The 26,777-nt window shown below is 43.3% G+C and overlaps 1 protein-coding gene across 3 annotated transcripts in view; it reads right to left on the bottom strand.

Moving 5' to 3' along the window:
* The window catches only part of GLI3 (GLI family zinc finger 3), a 244,269-nt gene extending 218,637 nt beyond the window's left edge, over window positions 1-25,632 (bottom strand). For 2 of the 3 annotated variants that reach the window (XM_035129597.3, XM_035129598.3), the window contains exon 1: window positions 25,458-25,632. The gene's annotated coding sequence lies outside the window, so the exon portion shown is untranslated. Of the gene's footprint in view, window positions 1-24,775; window positions 25,129-25,457 lie in introns of those variants that run through there. The other variant, XM_088654320.1, reaches the window with a different exon arrangement.
* Window positions 25,633-26,777: the final 1,145 nt, after the last annotated feature.

Raw genomic sequence — 26,777 nt, 5'->3', positions numbered from 1 at the left:
CTTAAATCCATTAGAATTTACTTCCAAACGGCATGGAAGGAGCTCAAGGTTTTATAGGAAGCTTAGTTATGTACACACACACACACACACACACACACACACTTGTGCCTAAAAGCAACTGAGATTTCTGGTAGAAAGCCAACACTTCCCTTCCACCGATGTCATCCTAGACTGGAACTATACAGCAGGAGCTGAACTGATCATCCATGTGACTGTAAATCCAAATATTTAAACTTCAGCATTTACATCAGTCCAGTGAAACTGCGGTGAATTATATCTTCAAGGTTGATCATGTAAACTGTTCGTTTTGTCTGTTTTAGAAATGTAACTCGGAAAAGGGTTATTAGTGCAGCACACCTGTGAAAAACCAGAGGAGGGATTGCTAATAACCATGGAATCTCTTTCTCTAAACAACCCTAAAATGAAAATCGCCGAAGGTAGCAAATAATGTTTCCCTCCATTTCACCACCTAGCTTTGGGGTCATTTGTTGCTGCTCGCCAATCATCCTTTTTTAAATCTGCGAAACATAATCATAGGCTTGGAACCATTACATTACAGTGGTACCTCGGTTTATGAACACAATTGGTTCCGGAAGTCTGTTCATAAACTGAAGCGTTGATAAACTGAAGCGAACTTTCCCATTGAAAGTAATGGAAAGTGGATTAATCTGTTCCAGACGGGTCCGCGGAGTACTCAACCTGAAGCGTACTTAACCCGAAGCATGGGTGTAATTGGTTCTGGAAGTCTGTTCATAAACTGAAGCGAACTTTCCCATTGAAAGTAATGGAAAGTGAATTAATCCGTTCCAGATGGGTCCGCGGCGTTCGTAAACCGAAAATTCATAAACCGAGGTGTTCATAAGCCGAGGTTCCACTGTATAGGAAAAACCTGAACATTACACTCTAACCATTCCACACTGCCACCGTGACAACATGTTGCTTGCTTTAAAAAAAGACAGCAAGCAACAAAATTAGCTGCATTTCAAGAGCTCTGTCTAACTCACACATAGGCAAAGACACACAAGATGAAGGCTTAAGTTATACCACCAGACCTTCTAGGGCAACAGTGGGGAACACCTAGCCCATGGGCCTAAATAGGCCCCAGATCTTCCCATTTGTCCCTTGAGGCTATTTCAACCAAACCAGGCCCACCTGACCTCATACAGACCATAAAGATGTGGCAGTGCTAAAAGGCAGTTTGCTGACTAGCAGTACCCACAAGTCACTGTGCATCCGGTTTCGCAAGCTCCAACTATCAGCTGATCACCAGGGCTTGAGAAGCCTGCTGCATAGTTCTCCACAAGACCCAATAATCATCTGATAGTTGGCACTTTGCCGGCTTTGACTTTGCTTGCACAGTTCAATTTCGAACTGTACAAGCAAAAATGGGTGGCCCCATCCACATGTCAAAATTGGCCCATGGTGGGAGGGGGAGACAAGGATCCAGCCCACTGACCCAATCCAGTTCCCTACCCAATCTAGGTAGATCGGCAAAAGTAGCTAAGTGTGAAGCAGAAAAAATGAAAGTGGAACTTTATGAGCAGAATACTCCATAAGTCTTGGGATCTTTCTGCAATAATTGTGGAAGTCAGTTGCATGTCTGTGCCACTCAGGTTTGAGGCAAGTAGTGAAGGTACTTCAGGGGCTGGCAACCTCTTCCCAATCCCACTAGGTTCCAACAACTGCACTAACACTCGACTGTACAGAATAGGCACCTGGATGTAGACGCAAAACTATTGGGGTGGTGGAGGCAATAGTAACAGGGATCTGTAAGTCCTTGGCGAGACCTTGAAGTGCTTGCCAGTCAACTAATAAGAGTTCACGGGTTCCAGGCCCTTCTTCCCAGTTGTAAATATTAAGATTATATCAGCAAGAATGAGTCTTTCTGTAAAAAAAAAAACAGATTTAAATCAAGTCTTACTGACTAGTGATTTAAATCATATCAATTTAAATCAAATCCACCCTGCGAGACACACACGGAAGGGCCAGAGAAAACGCATGCTACCCTTGATTTTATTTTGCATCTCTCTAGAGACCAGGTTGGATAGTGTTCTCAAAGCCACCAACATGAGTCTGACCAAACTGCGGGAGGCTGTGCAAGACAGGAGTGCCTGGCGTGCTCTGGTCCATGGGGTCACGAAGAGTCGGACACGACTGAATGACTAAACAACAACAACAGAGACCAGCTGCACACTGAGAACCATTGTACCAGGGGCGTCGCAATGGGGGGGCGATGGGGGCGGTCTGCCCCGGGTTCCGCTCTGAGGGGAGGGTGTCACTTGGCTTTGGAGTCGCCGGGGGCGGCGGCGATACCCTGCTACGTAACACGCATGTGCAGCGCCGAGCAGGCTTTTTACCTGGAGTTTGGCACTGGAGGCACGTGGGCTTTGGAGGTGCGGGGGGCGGCGATACCCCGCCCGACTCATGTGTCGTTACGTAGTGACGCCCCCCCCCCCCCCGGGTGCATGGCCATTTGCCGCCCTGGGTGTCGTGGCGGCTCGCTACACCACTGCATTGTACTACTAAGTTCTGCTTAGTCTGCTAATTGACACATGGACCACAAACTTTTTTATTAAAAAAAAGCAGTGCTTTGCATTCATCTAACTAGTTCAGTGCTTGAGGCAATTTACATTTATTAACAATAAATTAGGAATCTACCTTGCACATTAAAACTGGACCAGAACATGGAATTTTCACTATGGGAGGGAGTTAAACCTTAAATCCAGCTTTCTCCCAGCCTGTCAGGAGGGCTGAAGCAGTTAGGTATTGGGGAAACAGTTATACAGTAGAATCGAATTAGGGCTTTGACTTTAGTGTCAAATATTGGAACAATAAGGCAGGCTTCAAACAAGAAAAATGCTATTGGTGAGTCGAAGTAGAGAAATGCCTGAGATTTGATGACCTCCAAAAACCATTCACGTTTTCTCTCCCCCCCCACCCCCACCTGCCATCTTTGTCTATGATAGTAAAGAAACACAGTTATAATGTTATTTTTTATTATGAGATAAAAAGAAATGCAAAGGGAGAACGAATTCTCCATGCACACACAAAGCACCTACATAATGTGAGAATATTGAGGGTTATCTCTAAGGCACCTGAAAAACAAAAGGTGGAACCACGAGCTTTGCCAAATGAGTTCACAGGATCACATCAACTGTACTCTACGCATCTGCTGTGGTTAAAAACCACTCTGAAACTGATTTAACTTTCACACCTTTCTCCAAAGAACCATGGAAACAGTAGCATTTTGAGGATTTTTTTATTTTATTTTTGTTTTACAATTCTGTTTATTTTACAGAACAATTTCTAGGCTTCTTTGGCTGGGATAATGAACTGCTCTAGGTTCCCCACACCACCGCTGCCACAAAATGTAGGCACACCCTCTAATTCCTATCTCACCATTTCCACATGTCCAGGATGCCACCAACAGCTACGTTGCAGCCCATTCACAACACCTGTTTTCTGACATGGGTAAACAATGGCCAGTTATAGACAAATGTTTGCCATCAAATCACCCAGCTCTTTAACTGGGAATGCTCAGCAGCATGTAGGCTGAGGATCAAGAAATCCAAAAGTTTACTTTCTAAAATAGCTCACCTAACTTCCCCTTAAAAGGGAGCTCCAATTTTCAAAGTTTGTCCAGTCTAATGTCACCTGTTTGATTGCATGAGACAGTTCGAATGAATTGTGTACACTGCTGTTATGCAGTGTGAAGTCTACAGTTGGCAACTCTCACCCACTTTCTTTTATGAGTTCCTTCAACTTGCCTAAGAGTAGCCGTCTCATCAAGCTGGTGTTCACCAGAGGCTTTGGGCTACAACTCCACTTGCTAGGCAATAACCATTTCAGAATAAAGGTGAGAGTTTGATCATGTCGAAAAACCATCCATATGAACAGGAGTCTGCACATACAAAGCTTGTCTCCCACTGAGTTGATTTTATATTTGTGTGTGTGTATACATCATACAGTCGTGGATTGTACAATCCTGCAAAACAGGAATCACATGACTGGTCTCACTACATCTTCCAACTATGAGCCACACATTTATTTTAGTAACAAAAATTTTCCATAAGGCACCAGATTTTGTCAATTTTAAAAAAAAAATTCCCCACATACGTACACCTTTAATTTTAAGGCAACAACTTTTTAACTAAATTGCCATTTCAGAGGTTGCATATTATCAAGGATGAAATCGGATGACAATGCCTTGAAATACATGAATCTACTTCCCTGAATTTTTAGTCTTGATATTTAGACACATGGGATACCGGAGTTTATTCAGTCACTCAACAAAAATAACTCCGTTCCAGGCTTCCATAATTTCTGCCAATGAGCAAAAAAAGGCACTGGTATTATCAATGGATAATACTTTTGGACATTTTGCTCATTTAAAACCTATTAAATTTTCATTCCATTAAAATTGTTTGGGTTGTTAAAACATAGAATTATAGAGTTGGAAGGTGCCCTGAGGCTCATCTAGTCCAACCCCCTGCAATGCAGGAATCTCAATATGCAGTTCCCCATCCAATTTGAAACCATACCAGACCCTGCTTAGCTTTGCAAATGTGCTAGCAGTTTTGTCCTGCACCACTAGTACTTTAAAACACATTAAGGCTACTTTTAGCTATGTTTAAAATTTTGGCTTTCACTACCGCAATATTACTTACTAGGGGCCTACAGGACCTACCTCAGCTTCACAGGAATAGCTGTGGTTTGAACCACACTGCAGAAACAGAGGCAAAGGATAAGAGCATTTTGGCCACTGCCTTACTGATCCTTTAGCTTCATTCCATCCCCACCTCCTTTTGCTTTGTTTTATTTGCATTTGTATAGAACCCCTCAGTTTCTTACAAGGTTTCTTAGCCCTATTGGTAGCACCCGGCAAGCCCAGGAAATCTTCCTCCAAGCCCCTCTCCTTCGTCCAGAGTTTTAGTGCTGCCTTGTTAACCCACATAAATGGCAGGGAGGTGTTCTCTGACCACTCTAGAGCACCGTGGGGGGGGGGTGGAGGGAGAGGCGGCTAAGCACAGCTTGGGATCCTTGTGCTCCAATACTCCCAAAAAGAATTTCAAATTCCATGTTCACATTTCATTATGAAAAGGTGTGATGATGCTACTTGATTTGCTAAATACATTCTGATCAACACGTCTAGATTTCTAAGAATTCAAAATGTTTAAATGAATGCAAAATTTTAAAGGGGCAAAAAAGATCCATGGGGCAGGAGGATAGGGAGCAATATAGGGGTGTGGTTTTTTTGTTTTTTTTAAAGCCCTTTAATACACACACGGGGAAAAAGTGGCGCTGTGGGTTAAACCACTGAGCCTAGGGCTTGCCAATCAGAAGGTCGGCGGTTCGAATCCCTGCGATGGGGTGAGCTCCCGTTGCTCGGTCCCAGCTCCTGCCAACCTAGCAGTTCGAAAGCATGTCAAAGTGCAAGTAGATAAATAGCTACTGCTACAGCGGGAAGGTAAACGGCGTTTCCGTGTGCTGCTCTGGTTCGCCAGAAGCGGCTTAGTCATGTTGGCCACATGACCCGGAAGCTGTACGCCGGCTCCCTCGGCCAATAACGCGAGATGAGCGCCGCAACCCCAGAGTCGTCCACGACTGGACCTAATGGTCAGGGGTCCCTTTACCTTTAATACACACACCCTCCAGTCACTGGAAGACCTGTTCAAAGTCCTCTCTTTGATGAGCTCTCAAAGGATATTATTACCTGCCATGGTAGCTGTCCTCCCTCCAAAAATAACAAAAACAAAAAACATTCCCCAGATACAACTGAGTGTGAACACACCTAAGGAGCAACTCATAAAGTATTCTGCCCTGGAAGTAAAAAATGTTTATCTTAATGCAAGAATGCCAAAAACTGCTCAACATCTTACCTTATCCACAGCTACTCTTACCCGGAACCCAAGTAAACAACAAAGGGAATCTATCCTGCCAACACGCCACAGTTGAAAAGAGAGGCACTTTAACATATTTCAGCACCTCTCACACCAATGAACATATTTCATTGCTCTCACACCAATGAACAATGCCCTAACCCTGATCCAGATTGCTAGAAGGATCTGAAAAACCTGTTGTATTATTGTCCAGAAACTCATCCTGCACTAATTTAAACGCAAACAAGGAGTCTAATCTTTTCAGTAATGGCATACTGGACAACTATTCTAGAATGCTGTGTTGTCAAGACCAACTTCTCCAAACCCAGCATGCGAAATGGCGGACTTTCCTCTGCAGGGTGTTTTAGTGCTGATTTGCATGTATTTGCATGCAAGTGCAGTAACATCGTTCTGCCCGGACACTGAGGTCCAGCGCCGAGGGCCTTCTGGCGGTTCCCTCGCTACAAGAAGCCAAGTTACAGGGAACCAGGCAGAGGGCCTTCTCGGTAGTGGCACCCACCTTGTGGAATGCCCTCCCACTAGAGGTCAAAGAGAACAACAATTACCAGACCTTTAGAAGGCATCTCAAGGCAGCCCTGTTTAGGGAAGCTTTTAAGGTTTGATGGATTTCTGTATTTTAATATTTTGTTGGAAGCCGCCCAGAGTGGCTGGGGGAACCCGGCCAGATGGGCGGGGTATAAATAATATATTATTATTATTATTATTATTATTATTATTATTATTATTATTATTAATATAACAACAAGAAGCATCTCCTCTCCCAAAGCTCAGAGTGTTCACTTCCAGAAACCCAAGTCAAGGGGCTGAATGTGAAGAATGGCAAATCTTTAGCAACTCACACTAACCAAAAAATGACAAGGCATCCAAAAGCTTTCCTAAAAGACAAAATAGGAGAAAAACAGAGACAATGACGATACCGGAAAAGCAGGAATGATTGGATCACATATGTATCAGGATAATAGACACCAGAATATTCCTCCTCTTAAATCACAGTAGCAGTGTCTATCTGTTTTTCAAGGCTGCTGAAGTAGCAATTATTTACATACGGTAACAAGGAACCAAAAGCAAAGGTATTTCCCCGCCCCCGCCCCCATAACACATAATCTATCAGATTTTGCAAAATGATGGTGGGGAGGAAGATGACATTGCTTCTCTTTACATTTCAAATTTCAAATTTCAAATCAGTGCCTCCCTGGTACTTCTTTCCTTCTTTCAATGCCTCACGTGCATCTTTCAGACTTAACCTTGATTTTAGACTTTTAAACAAAATTATTGACATAAGCACATATAAAATACAATAAAAATGATTTATGTAAAAATAAGAATAAATATAAAAGCAGGAAAATAAAATGCAGATACAGAGCGGAAGAAAAAACAGAAAACAGCTGAAAATAAAATTCTGTATTCAATTGCCGCATACGATAGGGAAAAAATTGAGACTTTATTGAGAACTGAATCCGAAGCGTTATTTCAAAGACTGGGGCGCTAGGGTTGTACGTTACTGTTCCCTTGCCTACATATGCATGAGGATGATGGCAGCCAGGAGAAAAACGCACAACCCTGAACTTCCATAGGTAAAGCCTAAAGGATAAACATTCCTCTGTGAAAGCAAACAGTCATGGTCTTTCCCCATTCAACCATGCCTGATTCTTTCGCGATTCTCCCGCAGGCTTGAGCCCATTCAGCAAATTAATCTGAGCCCCACTTTCAAGCTAATCCCTCTCTGGCCAGCAACCTGCCTGCCGCAGGTGCACCTCTGCTTCTCAAAGCGTCAACATGCAAGCTTGCACCCCTTTGGGGTTAAACTGGAATGATGATACAGGCAAGTTGTCAGACCGCGATCTCTGGAAAAAAGGGAAATGGGTGACTCGTTTGAATGGACGCAAAAATAATAAATAATGCAAAATATACTACTTGCTAAAGTAGTACAGCTAAGGCATTTCATTCTGCACGCACCTAGAAGTTGTACTTTCAGGGATCCACAGATTTTGGCATAAGGTGGCCATCATTGACTGACCCTCTCCTATGGAGAACATGTGTGGTATCACTGAGCTTTAGAGCTCCTCCAAGTGCAGCAAGGGGGTGAGCTACTGCCCTCCTCCCCAGCTCCAAGCTACACGAAAGGGGGGGCAAGCTACTGGGACCTATACACCCAGCCACATGCCCTCTTGAACCCTGACCCTGGTGGCTTATTGCATCAGGCAGAGGGGGTTTGAGTGACTGGGCCCAGAGAAAGCGTAACACTTCCTTGCATGAGGGGCTGGTGAGATCACTCGTAAAGAAAGCACTCCTGGACTGCTGGGACAGGAGTAACTACTAACCACTTGCAAATCGGGGGGGGGGAGAGATGGGGTTCAGTCCTGCCCATGGAACTGATGGGTGCTCTTTTTTAAAAAATAATTTTTATTGAGTTTTACATAGGGGAAAAAAGAGAAAAGGAAATACAAAAGAAAAAAAGAAAAAGGAAATAAAAAAGATACAAAAATACAAAATGCAAAAAAGACAACTTCTTCCAACATCTTCACTTCCCCTTCTTACAATCCTTGTTTATAATTTACTCTTACCATTTCTAAATCTCATCTAAATATCATAAAATTACATCTTCTATCACATTTCGTAGCCTTGTTCTGAAATCATTCTTATTCATCACATATAGGAATGTGAAGGAAAGATACGAAAAAAGGACCCATATTAAAAATAAAAAGTCATAAAACATTACCGTATCATATTCTCCCATTTCTAATCCAAATATTTCGGACTTCCTCATTTCCCCTTCTTGAGTTCCTTATCAATTACTAATTATTGCAGTTTCCAAATCTAAGTGATGGGTGCTCTTTACATCAAGAAGGACCGTGGCAGTGCCTTCTTGCTCTCTCTACCCCTTTCAATACCACTGACCACGGTATCCTCCAGGACAAACTCTGTGGAATGGGAATTGGGATGCACTCTGTTCCAGTGGCTCTGGCCCTCCCTATGAGACCGAGTCCAGAGAGTAACATTGGGAGGCTGCTTTTCAACCCAACAGTTAGGCTATGCAGTGTTGTGGGGCACTGTTTCATCCCTAATGCTATTTAATATCTATTTGAAGCCATGGGGAGCAGACACTAGGAGTCTGGGGACAAGGTGCCGCCAGCACACTGAGGACGCTCAGCTCTGCTTCTGCATAACATCTAAACCAGGAAAGGCCAAGTGGGGCCTGGACCAGTGTCTGGATGAAGGGCTGGGATAGATGAGGGGAAATAAGCTGAGCTCAAATCCTGTCAAGACAGAGACCCTCTGGATCAGTGGTTCCCATGGCCTTTAAACTGGTCCAATGCCTGCCCTAGACAGTGTTGCACTTCCCTTGAAAGAAGATGCTATGTCTGGGGTGGGACTACTGGTATATAGCTTGGGATGGGTTTACCTGCAGGATCACTTTACCCCATGTGTGCCCACTCAACCACTTCAATCTGCAAAACTGGCACTGTTTGAGGTGCCACATACTACTCATGGCACAGATGTAAGAAAATGATCTTAGTGTGGCAGCCCCTACACATTGGAACTCCCTGCCTCTTGGCTCTTTTTGGCACCCACTGAAAAGGTTTCTGCTTAGGGCAAGCCTATCCAGGCACATGGAAGCTAACATATTAAAATCTTAGTTACTGTTGATTTTAATGATTGCTGAATGTTTTTAATTGCCATCTGTTTTTAGTTAAACCAGAGCTTTTATTGCTAGCAAGTGGTATATAAATTTTGTTAAATAAAAAAAATGCACGCGGGTAATTAAAGTATGAATTGTGTGTGTTCAGAAATGCAGAAGAAAAATGCCTACTCTTCCTCCTTTTGCACTTCCAGAAATAAGTCATGGCTTTCTGTCTTGGGAAAATGCTGTGACCACACCAGGAATGAGGGACTGTTACCATTGAGGATATGTGCAAGCTTTCCTTCTGTATGCAACCCCAGAAGCACAAAGAACTTCTTAGTTCTGTGCACAGAGTCATTTTCAGGCAAAAAGAGAGAAGGAACCCCATATCATGTAAGTTCAAGTGGCTGGCTAGGTCTCATCCAGACCATGGATTCTAATGCACTTGCTATCGTGCACAAACAAGAGGGCAAGTATCTTTTTTCTTATGACACCTCAACAGTTCATGTGCGAAATGAGCCATGTGGACTATACATTCTCCATCACCTGCTTGGACCATAAAGAATGGTCTTGGCCTGAAGCATTCAGAAGTTGGCAAATTTCAGGAGTGCAGAAAAATGCAAGCCATCTGGCCCCCAACCTCTAAGCTTAGATGAAATCCATCCCCTTTACTGATCTTCATTGACCCTACAAGGTTCCCAAAGAAAGAAGGGCATTAAAAAAATTTTTGAAGCACACTTTTCTGCATATGTTGGTTTATTGTCTTTGCCCTTTTAACCGATCACCTTCTTTCAAATTCCAATCTCCGTTTCCATTTGATGTCTTTGGAATTGTATTTCATTCATTAACAAGTGGTTTGCATCCACTGAGAAGAGCTGTCTGGAGCAACAGTACTGCAGCATTCATCATCATTACATCAGCAGTAGGGAAAGTTTATGCTGATTGCTATCAGCATCTAGAGTGCCCCTGATCAGTGTGCAAGCAAAGACAGGATGTTTAATTTTTTCAGAAATGACTCTGGGTATTTGGGGTGTTCATATGCACCACTTTGATCTATGCTAGTGGAGGCAATCTTTAGGGATCTGTCTCAACAGAGCAAAACCATGTAAAAGTGAAAAGACACAAGGGGCAGCATGTAGAACAATCAGAAAATTACAGCTTCTTTCAAGCATAAAGCGTCCTTTATCAGTTGTATCAAAATTTGCTACTCCATTTCTTGGGAATATTTAAGAATAAAGAAAGCTCCGTCGTTATCAGATCTATTCAGAATGCACACAAGACAATTTAAAACAAGTGCTATTTTATTTAGATTCATACAAGCTTGCGCTGGGCATGTTTAAAACCAAAGCCCTCGAAAACATTTAACAATAATTTGTGCAGATCCACAGTGACATTTTCTGAGAAGCAAAGGATGGTCCATAAACTATGACACAAGTTTAAAGACATTGAAAGTCTCTGCTATGTGCTGGTCACAACTTGTTGTATTTTATTTTTCTGTCGGAAGCCACCCAGAGTGGCTGGGGAAACCCAGCCAGATGGATGGGGGTATAAATAAATAAATTATTATTATTATTATTATTATTATTATTATTATTATTACTACTACTACTCCAGGAAAAGGTTCCCATGCCTGCAAATAAAAATGTGTCACAAACACCACAAAGATTTTTCGGATTTAACTTCATTCCACTTATAGCGAGAAACATTTGTATACTTTCCTTAGCAATTTGGGTTTTTTCAAAATGTCGCACTATCCCCATGAGGCCAGTATGTGTGTGCTGCAATTCATACAGCTAAAGTAGGGTGCTGAATGGAGGAGGGAAAAGCACAGAAGGAAACAGGGCACAAAGAGAACAGAGATGGAAGATGGTCTGTTTTATCCCAAGAGAAAGCTAAACTGGATATGAAAAGGAAAAAGTGACTGGCACAATGGCCTGGTCTGCCTGACATGCTACTTCAAAGCATGGCTTGTGGTGCAAAGATGCGTGCTTCGGAAGAGCCTGCAGCTGCTTTGCTGCTCCCAGCCATCCTGCTGCTGCGTTATGCTGAGCTGAGCTACGGCTTGACTTAGCAAGACTTCCAAACCTGAGCTCATGGTTTAACGCTCTCCAGGATAACCACGAGGTGCAACCAAAGTATGCCCTAAGGTTTACGGCTCATGGTTTTTCTGGGAGAGCGAAACCATGAGCCCAAGTTCAGGCAACTTGGCAAGCCAAACTATGGCTCAGCACAGCACAGCAGTGGAACAAACGGAAAGGAGCAAAACAGCCATTATCTTCTCTCCAGGAAGCTACGTGCTCACAAATTTGCACAAAGACTTTGTTGGGATTAGCATGATGTGCAAACCAAACCAATGAACAACTCCTTACCCTGGAGAAAGCAGCAGGTGAAGCTGCTATATGCCAAGTCAAGCTACCGTAGTGCTCCACCTAGTCCTATATGCAGTGCCTCACCAAGGTTTCATGCAGACGTTTTTTCCAGTCTTGCAAACTGAGATCCTTTAACTGGAGATGCTATGGATTGAACCTAGAAGCTTCTGAAGAAGAAGAAGAAGAAGAAGAAAAGAAGAAGAAGAAGAAGAAGAAGAAGAAGAAGAAGAAGAAGAAGAAGAAGAAGAAGAAGAAGAAGAAGAAGAAGAAGAAGAGGAGGAGGAGGAGGAGGAGGAGTTTGGATTTGATATCCCGCTTTATCAAGCAGCTAACATTCTCCTTTCCCTTCCTCCCCCACAACAAACACTCTGCGACGTGAGTGGGGCTGAGAGACGTCAGAGAAGTGTGACTAGCCCAAGGTCACCCAGCAGCTGCATGTGGAGGAGCGGAGACGCGAACCCAGTTCCCCAGATTACAAGTCTACCGCTCTTAACCACTACACCACACTGGCTCTCAAAGAGACCAGGGTTCAAATCACAGCCCACTAATTATTCTCATTGGTTGACCCTGGGCCAGTCACTACTTCTCAGCCAAATCTACTAGAACGAGTTCTTGTGAAGATAAAAGGGGGAAAGGAACTGCATATACCACCCTGAGCTCCTCAGGGTAAGAAAGGGCCGCAGATGCAGCGAATGAATGAACAGAGCACGTTCTACCACTGAACTTTAAGTCCTCCCCCCAAGCACACTGGAGAGAAACATTCCATTTCAGCTAAAAACTCCCATCCTTCATAATACAGGTACCCCCACTCTGCTGCACAACAATTTTTTTGAGTGAAAACTAGGGATAATGCCAAGCTAATGCATTTTTCCTCACAGGATTAACAACTCTATTCTTGACTTCAGACAACAAATATTTTCCACAAACTTCCATTTCTAATACAGTGGTACCTCTACTTACGAATGACTCAACTTACGAATGTTTCTGCTTATGAATGGAGCTCCGTCCGCCATTTTGGATGCTGCTTAGATAGGATTTTTTTCTACTTACGAATTTTTAGATGGGGTTGCTTTGACTTATGAAGTTTTTTCTCCCAATGCATTCCTATGGGATTCGACTTACAGTTTTTTTCGACTTACAAATGTGCATTTGGAACGCATTAAATTCATAAGTAGAGGTACCACTGAACTGTACAATGTTCTTCAAATACATTTCTGCATAGGAAGCACCTCAGAGCACTCCCTGCAGAAGAATCTGGGCTAACATGCTGTCTTCTAAATACATATTGTGTTTTAAAGCACAGATAGGCAGAAGCTAGATCTACTGCTAGATCTCTGGGCGATTTGCATTAGGTGAGCAAGTATTTTTTACTTCAAATTGTTTAACAACAGGAACAACAAAATGACTCCCCTCCTGCTGAAATGAAGAAAGTGAAGGGTAACCAGGAATGGAATTTACGAGTGGAAGAATTGTGAGTTTTGTTCAGTTCTGCAACTCAGAATAAATGTGGGTCTCAGAATTCCCTATTTTGATATGCAAGTCCTTTGCACTAGGCTCTAACTGGTGGACCTCAGATTCTCGTAAAAAAACAAATTAGATGTGCAAGCCTGTAGACTGCCCACTGTTGATTTAAGGCATGAAAATGCAAAGGCACAGTGCTCAGCTGCAACAAGCTGTAGGTCCCTGTTGACCTGACCTCATCTCCATGTAATGTGTGAAGCGGCCCTCAAAGCCTTTTAAAAAGAAAAAAGGAAAGGAAAAAATGTTCAAATCTCTGTTCAGAAATGAATTCACTGGGTACCCCTGTTAAATCATCACCTTCCAGGTTCTATCAGTGTCATGGGAATAACAATGACTTACCTCACAGGGTAACTGGGAGTGATATTAGGGTTACAGAGTGCTATGTGCTATCCCTTCCAGCTGCAATCAATTGCTAGATGAAAGCATTTTGTTTGTTGTCTGGTTCAGAAAGATATACAGGATTCACACAAACACAGAAATTCTCCCTAATTTATATCCTATCCCATAAATCTGAACTACCACAGATGGGATTGTCCCTGGTATTAATAATCTAGATTTTCTTACACTTAAAGTACATACCCAGTGCTTCTCATTCTATTTCTTTTGGGGAATAGCATCTTTTAACTTGGCTGTTAATTGTTCAACTAAAAAGTGGGTATAATTTGCTAGAATTCTTTTACGGGTAGTATAATTCATCTCTCCAGAAGATGGAGGAGTGAGACAATCCTCAGTCATTACAGAAAAGTTTTAGAAGATCTCATTAGTTGGAATCACTTCTGGATTCCAGGAAACGTCTATGCACCAAATTCAAGTCTGTGCCATCTCACAAGTTTTTATTAAATAATATCCCACAGACATCAAAATAGTGGTATAAATGATTTTAAAAAGCAGGAGAATATGTTGTAAAGGCTACAAAAGCTGAAGCATTTTGGAATTTAGCAAGGAAATAAAAAGGTAACCATGGGGAAGACATGAGAGGCTCATAAAACTACAAATGGTATGGCAATAATAAATAAATACAGCAACCATTTTATCCATCTTTCATGATATTAGAGCATCGGGGGAGGAGTCATGCAATGAAAGCTGACAATAAAGAATGCAATAGTTCTTCACACAAGTTAGATTTCACTACACCAACATGCAGAGATGGCCAAAATCATTAAACATAGACCTACCAATGGCTATTAGTAGGGACTTCCACATGCAGAGTAACTTGTAAGAGGTGCTGGAAAACAAAAGGAAAAACCATCCTCCTCCTCACACTTTTATTGGTGCTGAAAGTGCCACTTCAAAAAAGCTTACCGTCCAAGTCCCGGACTGCAGAATCCGGGACCGGCAGCCGTGTGACACCGGAAGTTGCATCGACGTAACTTCCGGTGCTGCTTTGCCCTTCTATGGGCACCAAAAATGGCCGCCGCCAGCTTCAAAAGTCACTTGTAGGCATGTCAGGAAGCGCGTCAATGGAACTTCCGGTGTCGCTCCGCCCATCTATGGGCACCAAAAATGGCCTGCGCTGACACCGGAAGTCGCGTCTATGCACTTCCAGACATGCGTAGATGCGACTTTTGAAGCCGGCGGTGGCCATTTTTGGTGCCCATAGAAGGGCAAATCGGAAAGAAAAAAAATGGTCGCCGGTAGGAGAAAATAATGGAGAAAAACGGGAGACGAAGTGATACGGGGGACCACCGGGAAAAGGTAAGTAAAAACGGGGGTTTCCCGGGGAAAACAGGGTACTTGGCAGCTATGAAAAAGACGGTGCCATCAGCTGATTGGCCCTGTCAGCAATCCCCATTTGCCAGGGAAGAATCGGGGAAGCTTTTTAAATTCCTGGTTTGTCCTTTGCAGCCATGTTTTCACCTGCTGCACACCTGAAACTATATGTGACTAGAGCTGGGCCAGAGGCTCCTAAAGAAGAGAGTTGGACAGGGAGTATAAGACAAAGGTTACCAATGCGGCACCTGTGGGCGCCCCTACGCCCCACATACAACGCCAAAAGGGTCACCCTATCCCTCTGAAATCAGACTTGAAAGCTTTCTATTGCAGCTTAACTCAATGCAGCTTACATGTAAAATAGGAACAGCCAAAAGCACAGAGGGAGGAATCAATCAATAAAAAGCAATTAAACATTAATAGAATTAAAGCTATACAAGCATTTCCCACACACACACACACACACACACACACACACACACACTTAAGTGTGATCGACTTGCGCGCAACCACATATATGCATGGCACCAGGAAATAAATAAATAGTTCAATTCCAACCTGGAAATGGCAGGAGAGAGATGGAAAGTCCTTGTGACTCGCGAGGAGACACACACACACACACACCGCCGGCTTTGCTTGGGCTGCTCAGCCTCCCCACCTAGATGCAGGCCCCAGTTTCAATTCTAGTAATGGATATCTTTGGATAAGGTATTTGGGATCTGGAGAGAGTGGCAGAGAGGATGTTTAAAGGTGCTTATAGGGCATTCCCCATTTACGTGATTTCACTTATATGCGTGGGGGTCAGGAACATAACCCTCACATAAGTGGCAGGGGTGCCTGTATAAATTTATATAAAAGCTCTATTAAAAGCATACAGATAATATAATAATAATAATAATAATAATTTATTATTTATACCCCGCCCATCTGGCCGGGTCTCCCCAGCCACTCTGGGCGGCTTCCAACAGAAAAATACAACACAATAATCTATTAAACATTAAAAGCCTCCCTGAACAGGGCTGCCTTCAGATGTCTTCTAAAAGTCTGGTAGTTGTTTTCCTCTTTGACATCTGTTGGGAGGGCGTTCCACAGGGCAGGCGCCACCACCGAGAAGGCCCTCTGCCTAGTTCCCTGCAACTTGGTTTCTCGCAACGAGGGAACCGCCAGAAGGCCCTCGGTGCTGGACCTCAGTGTCCGGGCAGAATGATGGAGGTGGAGACGCTCCTTCAGGTATACTGGACCGAGGCCATTTAGGGCTTTAAAGGTCAGCACCAACACTTTGAATTGTGCTCGGAAAGCCAATGTAGATGTTTCAATGTAGATAACCACAATAAAACAGCACAGCACTTGCTCTATCATTAAAAGCAGTCAGGTGCCCAGGCCAGTTGGAACAAGAAAGTCTTTAGTGGAAAGACAAGGAGGAGGGAGCCAGTCGGGCTTCTCCAGGGAGGGAGTTCCAGAGTCTGGAAGCAGCCAGCAAAAAGGCTTGGATGCAGTGTGTGTGTGTGTGTGTGGTGTCCAAAACCACTTATCCCATTTGCAAATGTGGCCACAGGCCACAAAAAGATTGGCCACCCCGGTATAAAAGTATGAATAATAAACAATCTGACCAAGCTGACTGAATTAAAATGAGCCAATGCTCCAATTCCATTTTGCAAATAAGCCCCTAAAAATTTGTCATACATTTTATGCATGCCTGCCTATTCCTACATACCTATGTAAGTTAAAGATTGTGAGTGACCTTCCCTGCTTAGTTGTCTGGTGGCAGATAGTTCCGTAGGCAAGCTTTCAAGTGGCTGTTTATGAGCCTAGCATAGCTCCTAACAGATGAAACTCTGCTCAGAGCAGAATCTGCTTCTAAGAAAGTCTTTTCATCTGGTTTTATAGTCTACTCAGTGCTTCTGCATTTGCTCATAGATCCCATACACAGAGCCAAATACTTAATAGGAACTTTAATTTATTATTTCAAGAGCTGAAACTCAGCACTAAAATAAAAAGTACCCTATTGCAGATTCTGATTTGAGACTCAGTTCCGTAATTCCTGATGTTGAGAACTTAGCATCCTGATATATTGTGTACATGCCACTGAGATCACTAGCAACTTGTCAACATGCAAAATGCAAGCTTGTAAGGTTGTATGATCTGCATTCTGCAAAGGTCTGAGGTACAGGGGAAGGCACTGAGAATCTCATAGAATTACATAGAATTGCAAAAAAAAAACAACACCCTAGCCTAGCAGTAGTGGACTCTCCTTCACTGGAGGTTTTTAAGCAGATTCCTACGTTGTGATGGACTATGTAGGACCACTGGGACCCCTTCCAACTCTACACGTCTTGAATTAGATAGGCTTTAGATTCCTTTTGAATTACTTCTTCCAATTGTGTATCTCCTTCAAGTAAAAAGAGAGCAACAAACAATGTCCCATAAATTCATAAATCTTGTATCTAATCAAAGTTGGGGGGGAGAAGGCAGAGTGGGGAGGGAAGACACTCACCTGTCTGATCTCGTAAATTGTATTTGGCACTGATAGCGCAGTGTACCTGACAACTACAGAAAACTGTTTTGGCACCTTCTAAATCATTGCTAGTTTACTGAAGAATCCAGAGGAACTAGTCCAAAGCTCTGCTGTTTTGCTATACTGTAGTATATTCATGAATTCCATCAGGAGAGAGGAAGGAGAAGAGAGAATTTGCCATAAGCATTTATGTAGGGAGGAAAAGATGCACCCTATATTTTGGTAGGAAAAAGCATGGATGAAGTACATTTTAATTTTTTATCCCAGGTCACTGTTCACATTCCCCTGTGTAACATAAGCACATGCAGAAACCCGTTGAAGACGCATGCCTTTTATTCTATTGGTCACTCAGAAGCATGAGAATATGCCCCAGAAGAGGAAAATCTTGCTGTGCTAATAGCAAGTCTGAAAACTTCTTCAACTGATATAACAATATCAATGATATCAACAATATAGCTGATATAACAATAACAATGGGAATGCTTGCGGTGAGGGTTTTTTGGTGAAAAGAGGTGACAGTGATAGAGGTCCTTTTGGGCTCCCCCCCAACAACAACAACAACAACAACAATAAATAAAACACACAATACCAGCAGCGTTAGGAGGTTTTCTCCCTTTTTTGCTTTGTGTCCTGCCTTCACCTGTTCAAACAACAACAACACTACAGCTGTAGGTTGGCACAGATACTCGCTTTTCCTATGCTGCTAACTGCTGAATCCCAGTGGCACAAGGACTTTATCACGACTTATTTTCCATTCTCAATGATGTATTGTTTTATGGCATCAATCCAAATTGCAAAGAAATCTAAATCTATCAGCGTCATGCAATGGAGCTGAATGAAGAATATAGCCACAAAACGTAGTCTCTGGCATGCAGCGGCAATTTTAATACTATATGCATGAGCACTTATCCTTTCAATTTGGGTCATTTAAATAACAGGCCCCAGCACCCCACCTTTTACCAATCAAGACGTTAAGCAAAGGCTTCTCGGAAGATCTTGTTAAGAGTCGTGGGGTTCAACTCCAGGAATTCTGTCTTTCACATTCTAAGCAAAGCCAGATGTTTCACCTTTCCAGTAAAAAGAAGAACTCCAATTGTAAATATGCACACTTCCTTCCAACTTTTAAACTTCATTTCAGGCTTTGCAATTGTGTCTCGTTGTAAAACAGGTATCAGAACATTTCACCTTTCCTGCAATGCCAGGGGAGAAGTGACTAGAAAGTGGATGTTTTGCTGCAACAGAAGGTACTTTTGAATCCGCTCCCCAACAATCACAAAATTCCATCTTCACCTTCCAAGAATGCACATTTGTGAAAAGAACTTACACATTTGAAAAGGTCAAGCCACACCATCCTACATGCCCAAGTTAATTACTGATTAAGTTAGGAAGGGTGCATAGGAGTGCAGAATAAGCCAAAGCTATTGACATCACATAAATTAATGGCACTTACTTCCAAGCAAGTGCATGGAAGAGCTGTGGTCTTAAGAAGACTTATTGCTGCACCAAGTTCAACTTACTTTTGAGTAAGCATTTAGAAGCATGTAGGCTGAAAACAATCATTTTAATACTGAGACTAATTCTTAAAACAGTGCTCACAATGGAATACAGTACTGAGCAACTATGAAACTCTTAAAAGAACACAGAAAGCCTGTTTAGCTTTCAGACTTGCAGTCTGAAATAGTGTAATGATTACGTATTGTTCATACCATAACAACGACACCCTTAAGAAAAATCCTAACCCTTCCCATATCTACACACACCTCCAAGTCTCTGCAGAAAGCGAGACTCTGGAAGAAAGCAGGGGCTTAGAGAGCGAGCTAAGCGAGGAGGCAGGGAGGGGGACTTACCTCAAAACCTAGCCAAGTGGAAATCAGTGCAGTAATTCTGCAAGTCGGCAGAGTGCACTTTGAGAGCTAGAGTAGTGTGAAGAAGTACTGCTGGGCAGCATTGCCTGGAGGCATTGCTAATACACTGATGACTAATGACTGGGCCAGGAAGACAATGAATTTGGGGGTTGAAAACTAAGAGAAACCACGCAGTACCTTGACAAATGGGCTTTCACAATTTCATTCACTGAATAACCTTTAAGCACAAAATTGGCTCAACTTCCCTTGGGAATAACTTGACACATGTTGTTGAACAATGATATAGGTATTTTCCTTCTTTTAACAAGCTATTCTGACGCTAAATACATAAACATGATTACAGGGAATGAAACTTGGGAGTTAACTGTTCATTAGCTACGGGGAAACAAGATTTGGGATGAAAGGAACAGACAAAATTGCTCTTTCCCGATGTAGGAATAGCAAAAATAACCTTGGTTTCAAACTATGTGAATTATTACAATTGGGGGGGGGGGGTTGCCTGCAATGGTAGAGCAGTCTTTTTGGCAAGGGGGAGAAGATGTACAAATTTCTCAGGACCCATCAAACAACCAGTAAGGAACAAAGATATTGAGATTTTGCCTAACTGCCGAAATTCCAACAGAAGTCTAATTTTTCGACAGACCAATCACCATTAACAAATAAATCAAGTTCCATGTAAAACTTTACAACGTTGTGCCCTCCCCCAACACGCCGGAGGACAGCAGCATCTCCCTTTAGAAAGAATGCTTTTTTGTTGCTGCTCCTTCAATGTAAATAGCCTTCCAAGTTAAAAATAACAATTTGGGCTATTTTTACAGACAGAATAAAATATCTGAAGTGTCTCTAAATTAACAAGAGCCACTTACTTAGCCCAGACAGCATTGCCTTTAGCAGCTCCTAAAAACTTCAGAAAAATGAGATCTTAAAACAGGAAGCTTAGTAAGCTCATAAAACTGTTGTTGGAGCCAGGAACACATAGCATATTTAATCTGCAAACTGTGAGAGAGTCTACAATGATTTCAGCAAGATCTGAGGCATGCCCTCAAGGTTTGCTGGGATCTGGGATTAGGGAGTTGATAAGAACCTCAACTGCCCATGGACATGTTTTTCTTCTGCAGTTAAACACAAATGCAGAGAGACGTTTGACTGCTGCTTGGCGTTACTGCTCAAGTTATATAAAAGCTTTGCAGCTCCTTTTGCTGTCAATATATCAAAGTTGAAAAAAAATCATCAAAGTGTGAAATTTCATTTAAAGTCTTTGCCAGTCTACAGCTCTATTTCACAGACCTATCAAATAAAAGTAAAGATGGGAAAATACACAGAGAAAACTTGAAAAAAAAGTTTTACAGCATGCCCCCAATTTTTTTTTGTTTATTCCATCTCCCTTTATTTTATTTTATTTTAAGCTGGCTGGAACAAATCAATTCCAATGTAGACAAGCAAGCAAAGGAAGGTTGAAGGTGTATGTTTTGGAAATACTGATTAAAAGGCTCCTTGAAATAATTATTAGAGCTGAGCCTTTTGTAAAACAAGAACAAAAGGTTTATTGAGTGAATTTAGCATCTCACTTCCTTACTGCAAACTGATCAAATGAAATATGTCTTGACTTCTTCAAAAAAAAATCAAATAAACTGAAGAATATGAGGACCAGTCTTAGGAATGCCTTCTTCAAAGTATTTCTTTAGTTTAGGGGATTTACCACAATTGCATATATAGTAGAAAACTCTGACTTTTGAGATAATCTGCTATAGTCTAAAAGCATTAACATTCCAGTACTAAGGTCTTCCTGAGGATTTCATGACTCATTGATTCACTCTTGCTCCAAGTCTGCTTCTTCTTAGTACATTACTGTCTGCTCACGCTGGAGTGCAGGCAACAATGGCCATTAAACCGTTTCCTTTCATAACTCTCTGGCCTCCTCCTTACCAGTTTAATAAGCATCAGATGCTTTACGCCGAAGCGAAATTGTAGGAAAGTTTTCTAAAATGTCTTTAAACATCAAATAAACACCTTTCCAGAGCTTAAATAAGACAGTGGTGCATGAAAGTAATTACAAATGATTTGCAAGTAAGAAAGAGATGACTTTAGTACTCTTAAAAGTCCTATAAAAGGTAATTAATAATTACAGCAAAGAAAGTCACCCTTACTACATTGAAATCAATGAAAGCGAGTTACTGCCTTCAATAATACAAAGCTGGACCTCTCCCCACATAAATTTGAAACTTTTAAACTTTCAAAGCTACGTCACGTTTCCAGCAGAACCAGAGCTCAACATTTTGCATATAGAAAAATACCATATGAAAATAATGCAAGGTGCCTGGAACGTAACTACAAAGCATTTATATTTCAAAAGACTTTGCAGTTTCAACAAACTTCTGTTTGGTGTTGGGTACAAGTTTTGCATTTTTAGTCAAGACAATATATGCAATGTCTTTTTTGATTCAGTATCTCTTATGCAGATAAAAGCTTTAGCAAACAAAGTTTCACTGATGAACATGAGAAGTGATGCGACGTAAAATTATGAACACATGCGCACATACACCCTTGCTCTAGCTTTGATTTTTTTTTTCCTTTGAAGAATTAGATTCACTAACCCATCATCGTTCCATCTTTCCTGATTTCCAGCACCCTGATCCTAAACATAATTGCTTCAAAGTATATTCTATCTAACTGATTTCATTGGAATTTATTTCCTAGTAAGGGTGTCTTACAAACACAGTGTAATAATCAAGTAAACTGCATCCTTCTATACACACTTGCTTCATCTATAGTCCCATTGATCTCAGTAGGACTTGCTTCTGAACAAACATGCAGAGAATGGAAGCTGTTTTGTTCTAGCAAAAGCTAACCAACTGCCTCTTACAGCCAATTTCATGTAACTTAATGTTTGTTTTAATAAGGCTGAAAAATAACTATCTACAAGTTATCTACCAGTATGTTGCAAGCAATATCTCATAAATAAATTCTTGAAATACGTTATACAGTTTACACTACTAAAGTCATTCATGGTTAGTTTTTTTTTAACAGATAACCTCAACTCAGCTACAGTAAGGAGCTCAGTAGTATTTCAAATTTTCATAATTCTTTACATTTTAAACACTGCATCCTTCTTTCAAAATAATCTTTGAGATATGCAATTAATAAACTGTCAGATCCCAATTAATTTTTAATAAAGAGCCTAAAGGAAACAATTATAGGCATCGATCACTGATACACCATTCCAAATCAAGGGTGCAACTGCATAAATGCACTGAACAGTTAAAGGCTACTTATGAGTAATTTTAGGGTATAATCTAGACAGAGAAGACAACCCATTCTTTCCTTCCTAATCTACTCCCTTCAAACACAAGCTTGGTTCCTCAGTGTTCACTTGCACCCAAGTATTTGTGTTGCCGTTTTAGAATCATATGGACACAGAGAAAGGCACAGAATGCCCCGATATAATTAAAAGAACCACATATTCAAAAGAGCTGGGAAACAGACGAGTTTTTTTTTCTGTGACCCATACAAATAAAACAAAAAGTGCAGGTTCAAACATCAAAATAGAAAATGCCTGGTTGTTGTTGTTGTTGTTTTTAAAAAAAGTTTAATGCCTTCCAAAGAGAAATAAGTTAACAACGTATGCTCGCCAGCTAGCTAATGCTGACCTCTCTTAGGCACCCTGCTTGCTAACTTGCCACCTATAACTTGGCCTTAAAAAGGCTCTGCTAGGCTGGGATGAAAATGGCCCATCATTTCAAACTGAACTGGCAGCTGGAAAATGTGGAACAGCTGGCAGAGAACAGCAAGAATTCTTTTTTACATAAATATCTCTACATATGAACTGGCAAAAGGCCACAAACACCAGACCCCAAGGATGGAATCAACATGATACACCAGAGGATTGAAATAATTTGGGGTAGGGGGGGTTAGCTTTTTAAACCCTTTTTCCCACATGGTGCTTGCAGCCGGCAAACCCCAAGTGGCAGCCCCCCCTCCCAATCACAAAAGCTGCAACTGTGAACAACCCAAAAGAAGGGTTGGGCTGACATAAGAAAACAGATACTTTCCAGGAGCCTTTTAGGGTCCCTTTGATGTGTTTACTTGCCCAAGAGTCTAATCCAAATTGCTTTGCCTGCCACTATTTACTCTGCCTCTTTTTCCAAGCTCTCTCTCTAGCCCTTTTCCAAGTTTGAGAAAGTTAACTGCTGGGTGTGATTCACATAGCTGTCCGGTCAAGAAGTCCTCGCCATCCAGAGAATGAAGTTTTGGCAGAAGCAGCCAAAATGTAAGGAAAGGAGAAATCTGCACAACAGAAAAATACTCAGATCCAGGGAGCATTTGGGTTGCATCTTGCCAGATTATTACAAAAGTGTGTCAGCTAACAATGGAAATTCAAATATCTGTGCCAAAATCAGCTAACCAACCTTCAGGTTGCCACGGGACCCTTCTCTCAAACTGTGAAAGTTTCGCTTTTAACTCTTAGGTTTTTTAAAACTGGAAGCTTTGCTCCCATCTTCCTTCAACACCCCCTCCCTTTTTCCCAGGACCTTCCAAGCAAATGAATCACTCCAAAAAGAGAGAGAAGAGACTGAAAAGGCACCCTTCCTAACACTACAAATAACAGCAGAAGGTTGTGTACAGTACCACATCCGATCACTTGCTTCCACCCTTCCAGATGTGGCAAACTTCCAGCCACCACAGAAACTGCTGGCAAGAAAGTAAACGCTATTTCTACCCCGCTCTCTCTCTTTTCCTCCCGCCCCTTGGAAGAGGCCAAGCAGCTGCTGGAAGCCTGCAAAATGTGCAGCAGTTCAACTGAACTGCGGGACATTAAGCCTGCAAATGCTTTCCGAGTCAAGAGAGCGAGAATGGGGGGAGGAGAGGCCCACGCGCCCCGCGCTTTTGGCGCCTTCGCCGGCTCCAGCCGACCCAGGCTTGCTCCGGGACAAGCCCCTGCAAGAGTGCAAGCTGAGGAGCGACTCGCAAGGAAGCGCGCCATGCCTGACGAGTTCAACTTCCCAAAGAGCCCTTGGGGGCTCCCGAACTCTCCATCCTGCCGGCCTCCCAATCCTCCGGACTCAGAGGAAGAGGGATCGAGGGCAGAAAAGCGAAGCTTTTTTTCCCTCCCTCCCGAAAGGAGGGGAGAAAAAAGAAATCCCACTCCAACTTTCTTTTTCGCACGGCCAGCGCACTGCAAGTTAAACAAAGAACTTTCCCCCTCTTCTCTCTCTTTTTACACGCGCGCGCGCGCACATCCACCCACCCATCCGAAAACCACGGGAACTGCTTACCTGCTGCCGCCGCCGCTTCCGCTGGGGTCGGGAGCAGCCCGCGAGTTCCCCATAGGCGAAGATCGGGGCCCTCGACGGCTGCGTCGCGCAAGGCGATCGCTGGCTCCTCTGCGGCCAACTTAGCAGCGCCGGTCCCCGAGGATGAATGAGGGCATTTTGCTTCTGTTTTGGAGGGACGGGTTGGGGGAGGGGGAGGAGCAGGAGGGCTCGGGGTGTGTTTTGGGTTCTTTTTATATGTCTGCCTTTTCTTTTACACATACGCAAACACACACACACTCACAGAGCGCTCGCCCTCCCGTTTGGGGTTTGCGTTCATGCGCGCGCGCTTATTTCTCTTTCTCCGCCGAGACCTTCCAGCGGTTCCTCGGACCCCCCCCCCGGCTGTAATCCGATCCCTTCTGACTCACGGAGTAGCCCTGAGTGACATTTCTCCCGGTTTAACAACAACAACAACAACCGCAACAACCCCGAAAAAAGGAGGAAAGTCCGCCGCCAATTCGCAAATCACAAACTTGCACGCAAAGGGAGGAAAAAGAGCGCTTCGGCCGCTACCACTTCCTCCTCCTCCTCCCTGTGGTTGCGCTTTTCTTTTCTTTCTTTCCCCCTTCTCTGATTTCGTTCCTTTCTCTGTCTCAATCCATGGAAGAAGGGGAAAGGAAAACATGCAACTCTCATAACTCACGTGTTCCGAAAAGTTGCCCAGAGTCTGCCGCTTCCTTTGCCTCCTCCCTTCCTTCTATCGTCCAAGTTTTGCAGATGTTGCCGGGCTGTCCGGCTCCTTCGCCGCTGCCCCACTCGCTCGCCTGCCTGCCTGCCTGCCTGCCTCTCTCCTTCCCTCCGCCGCCCTTCTCCTCCCCCTCTGAGTGTTTTAGGGGAGGCGATCTGCCAGGAGAAAGACAGACATACAGAGAGCAATTCTGCTGCTTTCGAGCGCGCTGGAGCGGCAGCTCGCGCAACTTTCCTCTTTGCGCGCGCCTCTCCACGTGGAGCGGGGCTGGCAGAAAAAGGGGGGTCCTTCCTTCCCCGGGGATTTTTAAGCGCTTAAGCCTGCTTAGCCAACCTCGGGGACGGGGAGGGCCTCTCTCTGCTTTAAAGGAGACCAGAGCGAAAGCTGCTGGGGCACCACTGAAGAACCCTTTCCGATGATTCAAAAGCGTAAACAAAACAAAAAGGGCGCGAGGGATGAATGGCGGGAACCGAAAGGCGCGCGCGGCGCTTAGGCCCGAGGCGAGCTGCCACCCCTGGAGATGGGATTCCGGGGGGCCGGCAGGCTGCGGCACGCGGCCCCCGCTCTCCCCTTTCTTTCCCCCTCAGAGGCCGCTCCCGCAGCTGGGAGGAAGCGCGAGAGAAGCGGGGTGTCCCTCAGGCGGTGTGGCGACTTCTTCCCTTTCCCAACCCAGAGGTGCCCATATCCTCGCAGACAAACCCTCCAGTCCTTCAACGTTAGGAGGCTCCCACGTTTATGTTAAAAGAATGTCCATCATAGGTGTTAAAAAAAACAGAGAGCAAAAAAGTTCGTGGGGATTCTCAAGATAGATAACACCTGCAATGCACGGCTTGTCATTCCCGCTTTACCTTTGTGCTTATCTTCGGGCATTTCTCATTATATACAAATATGTGGAGCTGAATTAAATTCCACACACTCTCTTTTTGGACATTTGAATCTGTGCAGGCTTTGGTACACCTCACCTCTGGAGCCAGCTTCCCCCCTGCTTTCTAAAGGCACTGCTGGCCTGGTTCTCTCCGTCTTCACCCCAAAATTTTGCAGTGAGGTGGAGAGTTAAGGTGACAATGGCAGTGCAAGCACCCAGTGATGTCCAAATTTAACTCAGGGGCACACATACACCCTTGCTCTAGCTGTGGAGCAGCTTGACAGGTGTTGCTGTGAAGCTGATGATGCAGGGTATATCAGGGGTGTTGTGTGTTGCCTCTGTGCTGGGCGATTTCCCAGTGTGCTCTTGGTGGGTGGTTTGGTTGTGTGGGTGTTTTGTGTAAGCCTAAT

This window comes from Zootoca vivipara, chromosome 11, assembly GCF_965207765.1.
Source record: "Zootoca vivipara chromosome 11, rZooViv2.hap1.1, whole genome shotgun sequence".
Classification (NCBI taxonomy): Eukaryota; Metazoa; Chordata; class Lepidosauria; order Squamata; family Lacertidae; genus Zootoca; species Zootoca vivipara.
The sequence above is the reverse complement of the archived record's forward strand: the minus strand, read 5'-3'. Positions and strand labels throughout refer to the sequence as shown.